This window comes from Eubalaena glacialis, chromosome 6 (assembly GCF_028564815.1).
Source record: "Eubalaena glacialis isolate mEubGla1 chromosome 6, mEubGla1.1.hap2.+ XY, whole genome shotgun sequence".
Lineage (NCBI taxonomy): Eukaryota > Metazoa > Chordata > Mammalia > Artiodactyla > Balaenidae > Eubalaena > Eubalaena glacialis.
Genome location: NC_083721.1, coordinates 75,078,842 through 75,093,473, shown reverse-complemented (window position 1 = coordinate 75,093,473; position 14,632 = coordinate 75,078,842).

Here is a 14,632-nt window from a genome sequence, read left to right as displayed (position 1 = left end):
AGGATTAACTGGGAAATTTACTGGTGTGGGTGTTAATGGAATATGGCATTACTTTATTCATTATTATTCTTTGATAAGTTTAGAGATAAACTAGCAAATAGTTTAAATAAATGCATCATTATGGAGAAAAAAAAAAAGAAGAAAGGAAGGAAGGGAGGGAAAAAAAAGAAAACAAAGGCAACAAGCTGTGTCTCTTCCAGAGGTAACCACCACACGGAGAGAAGCACAGGATTCCAACTCAGAGACCTGGGTTTGCACCCCATTCTACAAGGCTCCCTGTGTGACGTTGCACAAAGAGGTACATTTCTCCTAGGTCTGATAAATTTGTAAACAAGGTAATTATGCTTCCTTATGGCATTGTGCAATTCAAAGGAAATCACGTATATAAGCCACTTCTTATGGAAAAGCATGACACAAATGTGAGGAATTTTCCTTGCTGACAGTTGGGTCTCAGGTGGATCGGGAAGCATGCCCTGGAGAGATTCTGGCCATGTGGTGGCCAAGCCTGCTCTATCCTTCTCTAGTTGCTTCCTGGGAGTTCCGCTTCCCCCAAAACTTCTTGAGGATGGAGACCTATTTCCTAGAGACCTGCATTACTAAAGGCTAGACCCTAGATTGGGGTCTGTCCAAGGGACTCTCCCCCCTGGGAGGCTCTTCTGGTCAGTGATCCCTCCAGCACTCCAACCCTCCCTCCTTCTGAGGAGGCCACCCTTCTGTGTAGCATACCTTACAAAGGATGCTCTTAGCCATTTTCTCTTCTGATGCTCATAACCACTCAAGGGAGGCAGGCTGGGCAGCATAAGTAACTCAATTTTCAGGTGAGAGACCTAGGGGTTAAAGAATGGAATGGAGTAGAAAGGAAGGCCACCGCAAGTGTTTAGCACCTACTGTATGCAAGGCAAAGTGCTGGGCACTTCAAGTGCATGCATCTCATGGTGGTGGAGTAAGTAACAGGCAGATCTGGGACTGCGGTCCAGGCCTCCAGATTCCAAGTGCTCTACAAGCACAGAATGGCATGAGGCAGGGGGATTATGAGCAAGGGATACTGGGAGATGGCTGGGTAGACAGGCAGGAGAGGAATAGGGAGGGGCAGGTTGGGGTGCGGAGGGGAGGTGGACAGCTGCTGGCAAGTATGAGGCTATGGATGGGGTCTGGGCCATAGTTCCCATTATGTGGCTGTCATCAAAGTGCCCAAATAAATAAAGGTTTGCAATTACAGGGAGACATGGGTTTGGGACTCTCCCAGCAGCAGAGCCCAGATGTTAATTAAGCCTAAGATAGGTTATTATCTCTCTCCGTTGTATTGAACAGAGAGAAATTGATGCAGATGTCAGGTTGGGGACTTGCCCATGTGGCTGTTACGTGTTATTATTTCTGGTTTTTAAGAGGCACCTAACCTGGGGCTCTGGGGTACAGCTGAAGGGAAGGAGGCCACATTTAAGTGCTAGTCGCTGAGGACATTTCCCACTCCTCCCTCACGGTTAAGGAAGGGCCTGCCTAGGCACTCAGCGTTTGCCCTGTGGCTTTCTGAAGCCACCTGACTTGTGTTCCCACAATGGGGCTGCCACAGAGCCAGAGAGCAGAGTGTGGGGTGCAGAGTACAGGAACCCTGCAGGCTGTTCCATCCTAAAGTCCTCAGTGCAGCTAGGCAGGGAGGTATTAAAATAGTCAACAACCAGCGCGGCATGTTCACCTACCCATCTGAATGGACGCTGGCTGTAGCACTGGCCTAGCGCGGGTCTTAGGGACCTCTGTTTGGCCAGGTGCTAACTGTTTGATTGCTGGATCTTGGACAGGTGTGTGTGTGCATGTGTGTGTGTGTGTGTGTGTGTGTGTGTGTGTGTTGGGGGGAGGGGGTCCAGAGGAAGGGCCCGGTGGTCAGGGTGACCCAAGAAGCACTACTGCAGGGAGGCTTGGGTCAGTGGCTATTTACCAATAGATATGGAAATAACTCAGTGTTTCAGCAATCAATATGACTGTACTAGCAGAATATCAATCATGAGAAAAGTACTTTTTTATCTGTCATTTATGAGTATCAAATATTTTATAATAATAATAATATTTTATTAATAATAAAATGATGACATTTAGTCCCTTCATAACAACACTATTGGACTTTGCTTTCATACCTATTTTCTAATGGGCTGCCTTTCAGATACCAAGAAGTTGTTTCTTTTCTTTTCTTTTCTTTTTTTTATAAAGAACAATAATTATGTTTGAATTTCACTTTCTTTTTTTAAAAAATTAATTAATTAATTTATTTTTGGCTGTGTTGGGTCTTCGTTGCTGCATGCAGGCTTTCTCTAGTTGCGATAAGCGGGGGCTACTCTTCGTTGTGGTGCACGGGTTTCTCATTGCGGTGGCTTCACTTGTGGCGGAGCACGGGCTCTAGGCATGCGGGCTTCAGTAGTTGTGGCATGTGGACTCAGTAGTTGTGGCTCGTGGGTTCTAGAGCACAGGCTCAGTAGTTATGGCGCATGGGCTTAGTTGCTCTGTGGCACGTGGGATCTTCCCGGACCAGGGCTCGAACCCGTGTCCCCTGCATTGGCAGGCGGATTCTTATCCACTGCGCCACCAGGGAAGTCCCAAGAGGATGTTTCTGATTGGCTGGTCAGTAGACTGGGAGCCTTGGTTAACTCTTGTTTTTGGGGTGGTGGGGAGAGTAAGTTTTTCTTTCTTCCTCAGTGTCTTCCATCAGTAAGATACATTTACATTGTTGTAAGATAGATGGTCACCTGTGGGTAGGCCACCTGTGTCTGTCCACCTTTGTAGATCAGGTAACTGTATATTGATGAAAAAGTGGGTTGCTTAGGAGTCAACCTTTTATTCTAAACATCAGTTGGAACCACTGAACAGAAACTACACTCCCAATATCACGTGTGTGGTGCGAGGTACAGAGGGAGGGCCGGGTGGCCAGGGTGACACAAGCAGGAGGACCGCAGGGATTCCTGGGTCAATGGCTATTCACTCACAAGTGTTTACTACTGTGAGTAGTAAACTACCGAGCTCTACTAATCTACCGAGCAAAAGAAGAGTGTCATTCTTTGGTTGGGGGCTTGGAAGAGTGGTCAGCCATCATTTTCAAGCAAAAGCTGTGGAGTGACATGGACTCCCCTTGTTGTCCCTGGCCTCAATCATCCCCGGAGTCCCAATTCTCAAGGACACTATAAAGATTTCCTAATTAGACTTTTACTGTGCTTGGAGACACGGGTATGTAGGCTGCTGAGCAGAGCGTGCCCATGATCTTGAAGATCAAAGCAAGACATGGCTTACTTCTGAATCTTGACCTTGGTTTTGAAGGGCTGAATAATAATAATGATAATAAAAAAGATGGAATGAAGACGTTTTGAAACACTATAGTGACCTAGCTACACTCCACCTGGGAAAGGCGAACAGGCATGAGTTACTTTAATTCTCTTCAGCACATCTGTTAAAAGGCTGACTGAACATTCAGAACAAGACTTAGAATAAACCGGCATGCACAGACTGTAATGGCCAGTCCTTTGTGTAGATCTTGTGGAATAAAAAAAGCCATAATGAAAACTACTGATACAGGCCTGGCCTGTAACTGTCCATAGTTCACCCAGGAGATGTCTGACCTATGAGTTTGCCCAATTATGTGAAGAGTCCCCATTTAGGAAGTCTTGCCTTTAATGTACTCTTGCTTTTCTCCTAAATTCACAGTCACCATGATGACTACCATCATGTTAAAATCACCCAGGAATGTTTATAAAAGACTTTTAGTGCCCTCATTAAATTTCACAAATAATAATACTAATATAATTATAGCATACAAGAGTATTTTTATGTCCATTATCTCTTTTGATCTTCACTAGCCCTCTGAGATGGGTAGATATTATGACCATTTTATAGATGAGGAGATTAAGGCACGGTGAGGGGGAATTGGCTTAGAATCGTAGCACCAGAGATATTAGTGATCAGCTGGTCACTGACTTTCTTTTTCAGATGGAAAAACCAGCTGGAGGGAAGAGACTTGACGAGTGTCTTAGTAATTGGAGCAGAGATAACTTGCCAAGGGTGTTTTCTCACAATTATTTTAAGGAAAGTACCTGAAATCCAAGACATTGTCCATTTGATCTGGGACTTAAATGTGAATGTGTTTGGGGAAAGAGGGGTGGCTGCCCTCCAGCCTCGGGATCAGAGCCTGGACCAGAGCCTTTAACATGTGGCCCAGTGGTTGTTTTGAGCCCGTAATCACCAATTTAAAGCAATGTAACAGACATAGAACCTAAGAGATGGGTTTTAACTCTGCAGAGTGGGGCATTCAGTCCCAGAAGAAGGAAACAGATAGGGGAGGAATCCTGGGAGCCTCAGCCACCATAGAGCATTCTGGAAGGGCTCCTGGTCCTCACTCCCCTCCCTCACACTCCCCCACCTCCCTCAGCAACCTGTACCCCTGTCTGCCAGGAGCTCCGAGGCTTTGGGGTGGGAGAGGTGCTTGGCTGGGCACATTCCCACTGCCTCACCCCATTGACCTCGTAGCATCACCCTCCCTCTCCAGAGCCAGACAGCCTCTCCCATCACGCAGGACACGGTGCTGGGCACGGAAGAGTATGAGACTCACTGGAGGCTCCTGCCCTCAAGGACCTTGTGGCTTTGGTGGGGGGAGAGAAAGGCGGAGGCACACAGAAGCAGCCGTGGTTCCCCGTAGCAAGTTCCCCCACTGAGTTCTCCATAAAACGCGTGGGAATGTGGGACAAAAGGGGCTGGAGGAAGAGGACAACGCTGATAAGCCCAGAGGGAGGAGTGGGGCAGTGACCGGAGACCGGGCATTTTAGGCTGTAGGAACCTCAAGGGGGGACACGAAGAGTATCATGGTTCCTCAGAGAAATGCCTTGGGGTTCAGTGTGCGTGTGTGTGTGAAGATGGATTGGCGGATGGGGGTCAGATCATAAGGAGCCTGCACACCCGACAACTCTGATCTTTCCGTTGAAAACCGTGGGTTTGAAGGATTTGAAGGATGGGCAGCATGGTGCCGTGAGACGACCGGTGTAGGAGCGCTCACTCCTGATGCTGGGGAGGAGGGGTGGGGGTGAGGAGGGAGGAGGGGTGGGGGTGAGGAGGGAGGGCCCGGAGGCAGGGAGAACAGGGAAGAGGCTCTTGCAATAGTCCAGGCAGGAGATGATGAAGCCCTGGGCTGAGGGAGAGATGCTGGGCATGGGGAAGGGGCACAGGTCCCAGGGACATTTCAAAATCATCAGAAGGACAAGAATAAGGGAGAGTGAGGTGTCCAAAATGCAGGGGTGTGCTGGAGCCGGCTGGCACTGGCTCAGGAGATGGACTGTGTACATCTTTTCCTAACTCTGCACTCAAGAACATCATGTTGGCAGCTTTAAAGCAGCCGTGGGAGTAGTATTAACACCACAGAAATTAAAAATAGTCTACAAATCAGGACTTTTTCTCCTCAGAGAGCCGGTTGTTAAACATTTACCAACACACCTTTGCTGAGCTTCTCCTGCTGTGGGTGGTGCAGAGGGCGGCATCAGAGGCAGTGGCCTCGGGAGATTTCAGAGGCATTTGAGATGAGCTTTGGGCAAGCGATAAGTTTGTGGTCGGTAGGGGGTAAGGGAAGACATTTTTAGTGAACGCTCAGTGTGAACAAAGGCCTACCTTCCTCTGGGGTATCTCGGCACAGAGAATGGAACTTAAGAGATGCTTGGTGACCGTTTGTTGGCTACTGCTAGCAGAATCTTCAAGTAGATCTTTATGAATTGATAGATCAGATGCACCAATGAAATGTTCTTTAAATACTTACAGGTGATGCACGTTTACCAGGAACTAGTCTATTTGTGCCAGGAGTTCATCTTTCCACAGAGCATTCCCTGAATCCAGCTGTAATGGTTAATTAATTACCTTAAGAATGACTCAGAAATTTTCCTAGGTTATTTTTAGCAGGGGAGCACCAGAGAGTGTTCCAAAGACTTTCTCAGGATCACAGCTAGTTAGTGACCTTCCCCAGGATCAACACTTTGGAGGTGGAAGTTGTAATAGTTATCTATAACTGCAAAGCACAATTCCTCCCAACATTTAAAAAACAGTTAAAAAACTGGCTTAAAACAACAATAAACATTTATTATCTCAGAGTTTTTGTGAGTCAGGAATTCAAGAGTGACTTAGTTGGGTGGATTTGGCTTGAGGTCTGTATTAGCCAGGGTTTTCCAGAGAAAGAGAACCAATAGTTTTACATATATATATATAAAATATATAAACTATTGTATATTATATAAAATTTATATGTTATATATAAACTGTATAACTATAACTATATATAACCTATATATGTTATGTATATATAATTTATTATGAGAAATTGGCTCACACAATGTGGATGTTACGAAGCCCCATTATCTGTTGTCTACAACCTGATGCCCAGGAAAACTGGTGGTGTATTTCAGTCTGAGTCTGAAGGCCTGAGAATCGGGGGAGCCAATGGTGTAAATCCAAGTCTGAGGGCAGGAGAATATGAGATGAGATGTCCCAGCTGAAGCAGTGAAGCAGGAAGAAGAGGGATGAATTCTTCCTTCCTCCACCATTTGTCCTATTCAGGCCCTTCGGATTGTATGATGCCCATCCACACTGGGGAGGGTCATCAACCTTACTGTTTCTCATCCAGAAACACCCACACAGACACACCCAGAAATCATGTTTAATCTGGACACCCCATGGCCGGTCAAATTGACACAGGAAATTAACCATCATGGGGTCTCTCGTGAAATTGCGGTAGAGACGTCGGTGGGGGCCGCCATCATCTGACGGGTTAGAGGATCAGCTTTCACAGGGGCTCGCTCACGTGGCTGGCATATTCGTGCTGGTGTGGGCAGGAGGCTGCAGGTCCTCACCGGGGGCCTCTGTAGGGCTGCTGGCATCCTCACAGCAGGGTAGCTGGTTCCTCCTGAGTGAGTAATCCAGAGAGATCAAGGCAGAAGCTCCAAAGTCTTTTATGACTTAGCTTCAGAAGTCATCATCATCATTTCCACAATATCCTAGTGGTCACACGAGTGAGTCTTATTCAGTGTGGCAGGAGATAATACAAGAGTCAGGGATCACTGGGGACCAGCTTGGATGTTGGTTACCATAGAACCCAATACAGGAAGTGAGTTAAAACTGGGAGACTCTTGAAGTCAGAGGACATGATTCTGCCATTTGGTAGGTAGGGATCCCGTTAAAGACTCAACTTCCTTTACCTCTAAAGTGGGACAATTGGTCCTGCCTGGTTTGCCATAATGAGTTGTGATGAGGACCAAACTGCAAAGAACAGTACAGATGTTAGTTCCAGTGATTATTCCTAAGCCACCTTTGTTTAAAAAAAAATGCAAGAGAGAGAACCCTACATCCTTGCTTATTGATGGCTATTCAGCAAAGCATAGGGATTCAGGCCTCCAGGGGAGGCAGCTGCAGTGCGGTGGGTACAAGGATGGGCTCTAGAGTGAGGCTTCCTGGGCTCACAACTCAGCTCCACCACTCACCAACGGTGTGACCCGGGGCCAGATACTCAATTCCGTTGTGCCACAGTCTCCGCACCTATTTCCGTGGAAATGATGACAGTACCTGCTTCATAGGGATGTTATGAAAATTAAATTAGCTAATTCAGGTGAAACATTAAGAACAGTGCCTCCTGACATTTAGTGACTGCTTGATATAAATCCTAGCTTTGGCTCCAGAGTGGCCACAAAGTCTGGAAACATAGATATTATTTTATCACGTGTTATAATGTGATATCCATAAACCATTTATTATATATTGGCCTGTGTTGCCAGACTTGGTGGCCAACCTGTATTATGCCCTCTGATCCTGATTGTCCAGGCAGTTTACTCTGTCCTTTAGTCGTGCCTGTAATCCAGTTGGCTGATCTGGTATAAGATCCTAATCTCTCATTAGAGAGGAGAAGGCCCTCATTATACTTATTAATGTTGAGCCCACCTCCAAGCTTCCCCAGATGTGGGTGCTGCTAACACTGTTCTCCAGGGTGTTGCTCACCCCAGTGGGCCTCTTTATTACATGAGCACACAGGGCAGAGAAGATGCCCCGTGCTATTAAGTTGGTTTTGCAAACCGCAGTGACCAACTACCTAATGGCATAAAGATACACCTCACCTCGAAGGGGGCAGGGTACCAGACATCACATGAAAAGGGTTCCGAACAACCTGTAAAATTGCCCTAGGAAAGGAATGTTCCAGAGCAGGAAGGTTTGGAGTTGCGGAGATGTATCTCATGTTAATAATATTGAACATACAAAACTCTGAGCCTAGAAACTGGTAGTTTTGATGGTGTTCTAACTTATGTTATAAAACGACTCCTTGCAAATTATTTACCAGTTTCTGTAAATACCCAGCTCTCTGGTTTGTTTAAACATTTTTTATTTTCTTTTTTAAAGGATTTGAGGCACATCTTTCTGGAGAACATCTATCACCTAGGTTTTCCCAAAACATGTTCTTGGAACACTAGTCCCATGGGGTGTTACTGGACGTTACATTAAAAAAGTTTCAGTGATCAAGTGAGGTCAGGAAACACTGGATTAAACATAGTTAAACAAGCTTCCTTTTTACAGGACTTCTCAGAGCCTTTAATATACTAATATTCCTTATGAATCTCTATGAGGGTGATACAATCTAAAGTTTTTCCCACATTTATTTTATCATAAACCGTTTTGGGAGGGGGGGATATATTTCAGAAAAAGTATTCAGCGGAAAATAGATACAGGAAAACATAGACCTAATAATTGCAAACCTACCGTTTCATCTGCGTGCCACATCCACATTCGATTATTTCTGGTAACACCATACCCCTCTCTTGAGAACTGCTCCCAGCCCCATTCATGTGGTCCCCAAGAGAGCTGGCATTTTCTTGACCACAAGCAACACACCTCGAAGCCATAGGAGTGAGCACCAGACCTGGGCTGTGTCACTCAGTCCCTTTTCTGAAATCTTTGGATTTGGGACCAATGATTCTTTCCCTGGTGGCTGAGCCTGTAAGACATAAAATGTGAAGAATTGTTAGTTGTTATGTTTTCTCGTATCCGGAGAAAGCTGTTCTGTGATGGTGTTTAATAGTACTAACAGGCAGAGGGAAAAACATGGGAGACGGAGAGACCAGATGTATTTGACTCCTTGGTTCTGGCTCTGGACTTCTCATTCCATTCCCACTTTTGTGCAGTTTGGATAATCTATGTCGGTACTACTCAAAGTGTACTCAGGTGTGTTTGTGGACCAGTGCTGTTTCCCAAACTGTGCATTATTTGTCTGTAGTGAGGTAAATTCAGAAAGTGAGTGTTTAGTAAATTAAGAGGCATTTTATTTTTCTAGTAATTCGTATTGATGTAATTTACCAAAGTATTGATCTACAATGGATAATAATAATAATAAAACCTGGGCCTTGGGGCCTCCCTGGTGGCGCAGTGGTTAGGAACCTGCCTGCCAATGCAGGGGATGCGGGTTCGAGCCCTGATCCGGGAAGATTCCACATGCTGCAGAGCAACTAAGCCCGTGCGCCACAACTACTGAGCCTGCGTGCCACAACTACTGAAACCCACGCGCCTAGAGCCTGTGCTCCGCAACAAGAGACGCCACCGCAATGAGAAGCCCGTGCACGGCAACGAAGAGTAGCCCCCACTTGCTGCAACTAGAGAAAGCCCGCATGTGGCAATGAAGACCCAATGCAGCCAAAAATAAATAAATAAAATAAAGAAAAAAACACACAAAAACCCTGGGCCTTCAGAACAGATAGTTTGAGAAACACTGGCCTATGAGATATTCCAGCAGGGCTGCTATATACGGTTGTGTAGGTAGTGCACTGCACAACTCTAGAAAGTGCAGTTCATATAGGTGGCAACGTGAATGATTCCACCCTGCCTGAGTTGTACAGTGTACAACTGGCCCAACAGTTGACACAGTCCTTTGATCCCAGTATCCTTCCAACAAATTCCTTTTTGTTTTGCTTAAATTAGCCAGAGTCTTTTTGCTGTTGTCACTTTCAACCTAAGGAAATTTAAATAATACATCTTCTACTGTCCCAGTGGCCTATTTCAAGTGTCTACTATATATAAGAGACCTGATTCTGGAGTCTGACTTTCCCACAGTATGATTCATCCATTTTGCTGTCTTGTTAGTTCTCATGGAGGGAAAGCAGGTTAGTACATACTGCTTGGGAGGACACCAAACATTCTACTCCACCAAACCAGACAGTCTGTGGCTGAGCACGATGGCATTTATAGGTTCCCTTTCCTTTCACATCTGAGCCCCAGTATAACAAGCTCTCACAATTAGCTTCAGTGAAGGTAGGCCCGCTGGGCATTCTGAACACTTTGTTGGTGGGCTCGTAATATGGGTGTCTTTCTAGAACAGTTTTATAATATCTAAAGCTTTAAAAATGCTGTTTCCCCTTCTGAAAATTATACTTCTAAGATCCTCTCTTAAGGATCTGAAAGATCATCAAAGATTTATCCCCAAAGATGGCCACTGCATTTTAATTGTAAAAATAGAAATTAGGAATAACCTAAATACCCAATATACAGTTGACCCTTGAACAACACAGGTTTGAACACAGGGTCCAAACCTGTGGATTGGATTTTTTTTCAACAAATATACAGTTGGATCTCCTTATTCATTGGCTTTGCATCTGCAGATATGGAGGGCCAGCTGTATTCATTGTACTCCACCATTTTATATAAGGGACTTGAGCATCCCAGGATTTTGGTATATGAAGGGGCTCCTGGAACCAATCCCTCATGGATATTGAGGGGGATTAAGTAGATAACTGAGTATCTAATTAAGTAGATAATAGAAAATGAGTAAAAGAATAATCTGAATCCATTAAAATTATGTTTACAGAGTTTCTAACAGTATGGAAAATTATATAATGTTAGGTTAAAAATCAGAATACAATAGAATATATATGTAAGGGGAAAATGCTAAGAAAAAAGACTGAAGATATTTAGGCTAAAATGCTAATAGTGACTGTTTCTGAGGAGTGATATTTTATTTTATTTTTTAAAAAAATTTTATTTATTTATTTATTTTTAGCTGCGTTGGGTCTTCTTTGCTGTGCACGGGCTTTCTCTAGTTGTGGCGAGTGGGAGCTACTCCTCACTGCGGTGCGCGGGCTTCTCATTGCGGTGGCTTCTCTTGTTGTGGAGCACGGGCTCTAGGCGCGCGGGCTTCAGTAGCTGTGGCTCACAGGCTCTAGAGCGCAGGCTCAGTAGACGTGGCGCACGGGCTTAGTTGCTCCGTGGCATGTGGGATCTTCCCGGACCAGGGCTCAAACCCGTGTCTGCTGCATTGGCAGGCGGATTTCTAACAATTGCACCACCAGGGAAGTCCCAGAAGTGATATTTTAAATGATTAACATAAAGCATATTTGTCTAAAATTTCTAAAATTTATGTTAAGAATACATATTACGGATTGTAAATCAAATACACTTCAATAAAATTTAAAAAAAGAGTACATATTACTTTGATAGTCAGGGGAAATAAAGTTAAATATTTAAAAAGAAAAAATAAAGACAGGGCAGCTGTGTGTTTGAGGTTGGGCCCCAAAACATAGCTGGTGAGGTCACTGCAGGCTTCAGGTCTCATTTGAGCAGGTTGATTTTCTTAGCTCCTGGAGAACATCTGGACCAGAGGCCCCAATTCACTGACAAGCACACTCAGCCCAGCTCAGAGTGGGCACTCATGCATGTACTGAGAGCACATGTCCAGTGATTTCTGTTTCCATGGTTAACATTTCCTGATCTTACCCTTGGTGCCAGGAGTGCCTCTGAAATACCCATGATAACAAGGTATGGGCAAAGAGGCTTAAAAGAGACTGAGGCATAAGATGAAGGATATGCATTCCCCCAGCCCAGCAGCTCCACTCCTGGGTACACAGCCTGGACAAACCCACGCACATTCATGAAAACTCATTATGCCATTGTTTGCAATAGTAAAAAATTGGAACACTGGGGAAAAGTGGACACATTGCCTTCCATCAAAAGGAGAATGAATATATAAATCATAAATTTTCATACAATGAGATACTATTCAGCATCAAATTAAATGAATTAGCATTAACATAGATGAATCCCTGATCAAGAATATCAGCAAAAAACAGAGCAAGTAGCAGTTTGATTCCATCTATACTAATATCATATTTATTTGTTTATTATCATATTTCATATATTATTTATTATATTATATAAAATATAATTTATTAATACTATATTAATTTATATTGTTTACATTTATGATTCCATTAAGATTAAGTTCAAATATGTGAAAACAACATTATTTATGGATGTCCACTTATAGTGAAAGTAAAGTCATGCATGGGAATAGTAAACATCAAATTCCAGAGAGTGGTTTCTCCTGGGAATAGAAAAAGAAAAAGAAATCAACCTATGGAGGTTTCAAAGGTATCTGTGAAGTTTTGTCTTTAAAAATATATATCTGAAACAAATATGGAGAAGAATGTTAGAATTTGACAAAGCCTGGTGATGTGCACAAATTATATCATTTTCTATACTCTTTCCTTTTGGAAGTATTTCATAATACAAAAATATATAGTAACAAAAAGAAAGTAGGGCACCAACCAGGATGTTCTGAGCATGAGACAGGTGGAGATGACCAGGGGAGAGATGGGCTGGCGTGCACTCGGGATGCAAGTCTGGATGTGGCAACACCAGGCTCGAGGGCCCTGGATGCTGCCCTGCATGGTGCAGTCTCGGCTCTGCCCACCAACACGTGCGGTGCCTCTTTCCCCTTCCTGTCTTCATGTCCGATCTGGTGGCTCCTCTCTGATCTGCTGTCTGCTGGGAATCACACGTCTCAGCACCTGCCTACTTTTGCACTTGTGAACTGCCTGCCCGTGTGCGCCTCCTTGGGTGGCTCCAACCTTTGTACTCCTGGGGCTGTGTAAGAAGAGCACAAGTTCACACCCACCTCCTGCCAAAGGACAGGGGAATCTTGGAGGCTTGGAGATCCTGATTGTTTTATCTCCCTCAGGCTTTCCCAGGTGCTCACATAGTGCATGGGTCTCCGATGTCCTGGTTTCAGGCACTTATTAATCTGTCTACCTCATCTTCTTTATTCTTCATAAAAATGGGTTGAGTCCAGGTCAGTGCCAACATTCCAAGAAAATCCAGTCTGGGCCTCCTCATCTGGTCTTGGAATCTGGAGACCTACCTGCTCTGGAATCCCAGCTCAGCCAGCAAACTGTGTCTCCTCTCTGGACCTCCCTTTCTTCCCCTGGTAAGTGGGTCATGGACCTCACCAGGTTGGCATAATGCCATGATTGCATAATGTCTCACTTGTCAAGGCTCCAAGCACAGTGCCTGCACAAGACACAACACATTAATTTAACTTTTCCTAGGGACAAATTTAGCAATTAATGTTGGCAGGCCTTTCAGGTTCTGATCGTTTTTCTTCCCACCAAGCTACTTCCCCCTCTTCCTTCCTCTGCCCCTCTCTTCTCCCAACTCCCTTTCCCTAGGTTACCTCTGAGTGCTCAGGCTCCTACAGAACAGCCTGAACCCCAGCCTCCAGCTCTGGATAAGACTTTCCAACTGTGATTCTCAACCTTGCAGAACCTTAGAATCCCCTAAGGAGCTACAAAAGCACCAAATGCCAAAACAGCACAACGACAACAGTCTCCCAACCAACCCCCAGCCCCACCCCCTGGAGAATATGATTCACTTGGTCTGAAGCGGGGGGTAGGGGGCAGGCATTGTATTTTCTTTTACTCCCCACCCCTACCGGGGCAGGTGATCCTCATGTCTATTTGAAGACTCTTATCCCTGAAAGCACTACAACTTCCCCTTGGGCCCCTTCCCTCCTTGGCATGCTCCCCTATTATCATAACAATGGGGAAACCCACCATACCTTCATTTTTCCATTTCCCAAACTCTTTTTTGAGAAACATTTAATAATTTACAGGTTCTTCCTGAAGTTTTCCCTTAACTTTGACCTTGGATAACTTGTATGGTAGACAGAACAGAAATAACCTCCAGGCTGCCCTGAAGGGTGAATTGGGTTTTCCTTCCAGAGCCGATATGTACTTCTGTTTGGCTTGCCCTGGGACCCAGCTACCAGTCTGCACATAGGGCTCACTTTTCCTTTGCCACAGATCTGGAATAAACAGCCAACATGGAACCCAGCTAAATCAAGCCCACTGTGAAGACTCTGTATTCAGGTAATGTTTCCTGCTTATTTTTGGCTCATCTACTCCTGAGACACAGATGCTCCACCATGGCTGACACCTCCGAGCAGCCCTGGTGTTCTTGGCCCTTGCAGGCATTGTGGGCTTGAGGAGCCTTCTGAAATCTTCTACATTAGCCCATGTCCTTCTGTCTATGGCGCCTTCTAGCTATTAGTCTTCCCAGAAGTGTATGACACAGCAAGGCTGGGAGGTTCTGGTTCTCTCTGAGGCTGCTTCTCCAACTCCAAGCACAGACCCCAGGCTAATGGAGGATCTGAAGCCTGGAGAGTAGAAGTGGCTTACCCACAGCAATTAAAAATGGTGTGGTTGGTGGGCCAGTGCTTGGAATTCTTGGCTTTGCTTCCTTCATGTCCAGAGCCTAGCGTTGGGATGTTGCATCTGGAGCCGCATACTTAGATCAGCAGCATTTAGCTTTGAATAAGCAG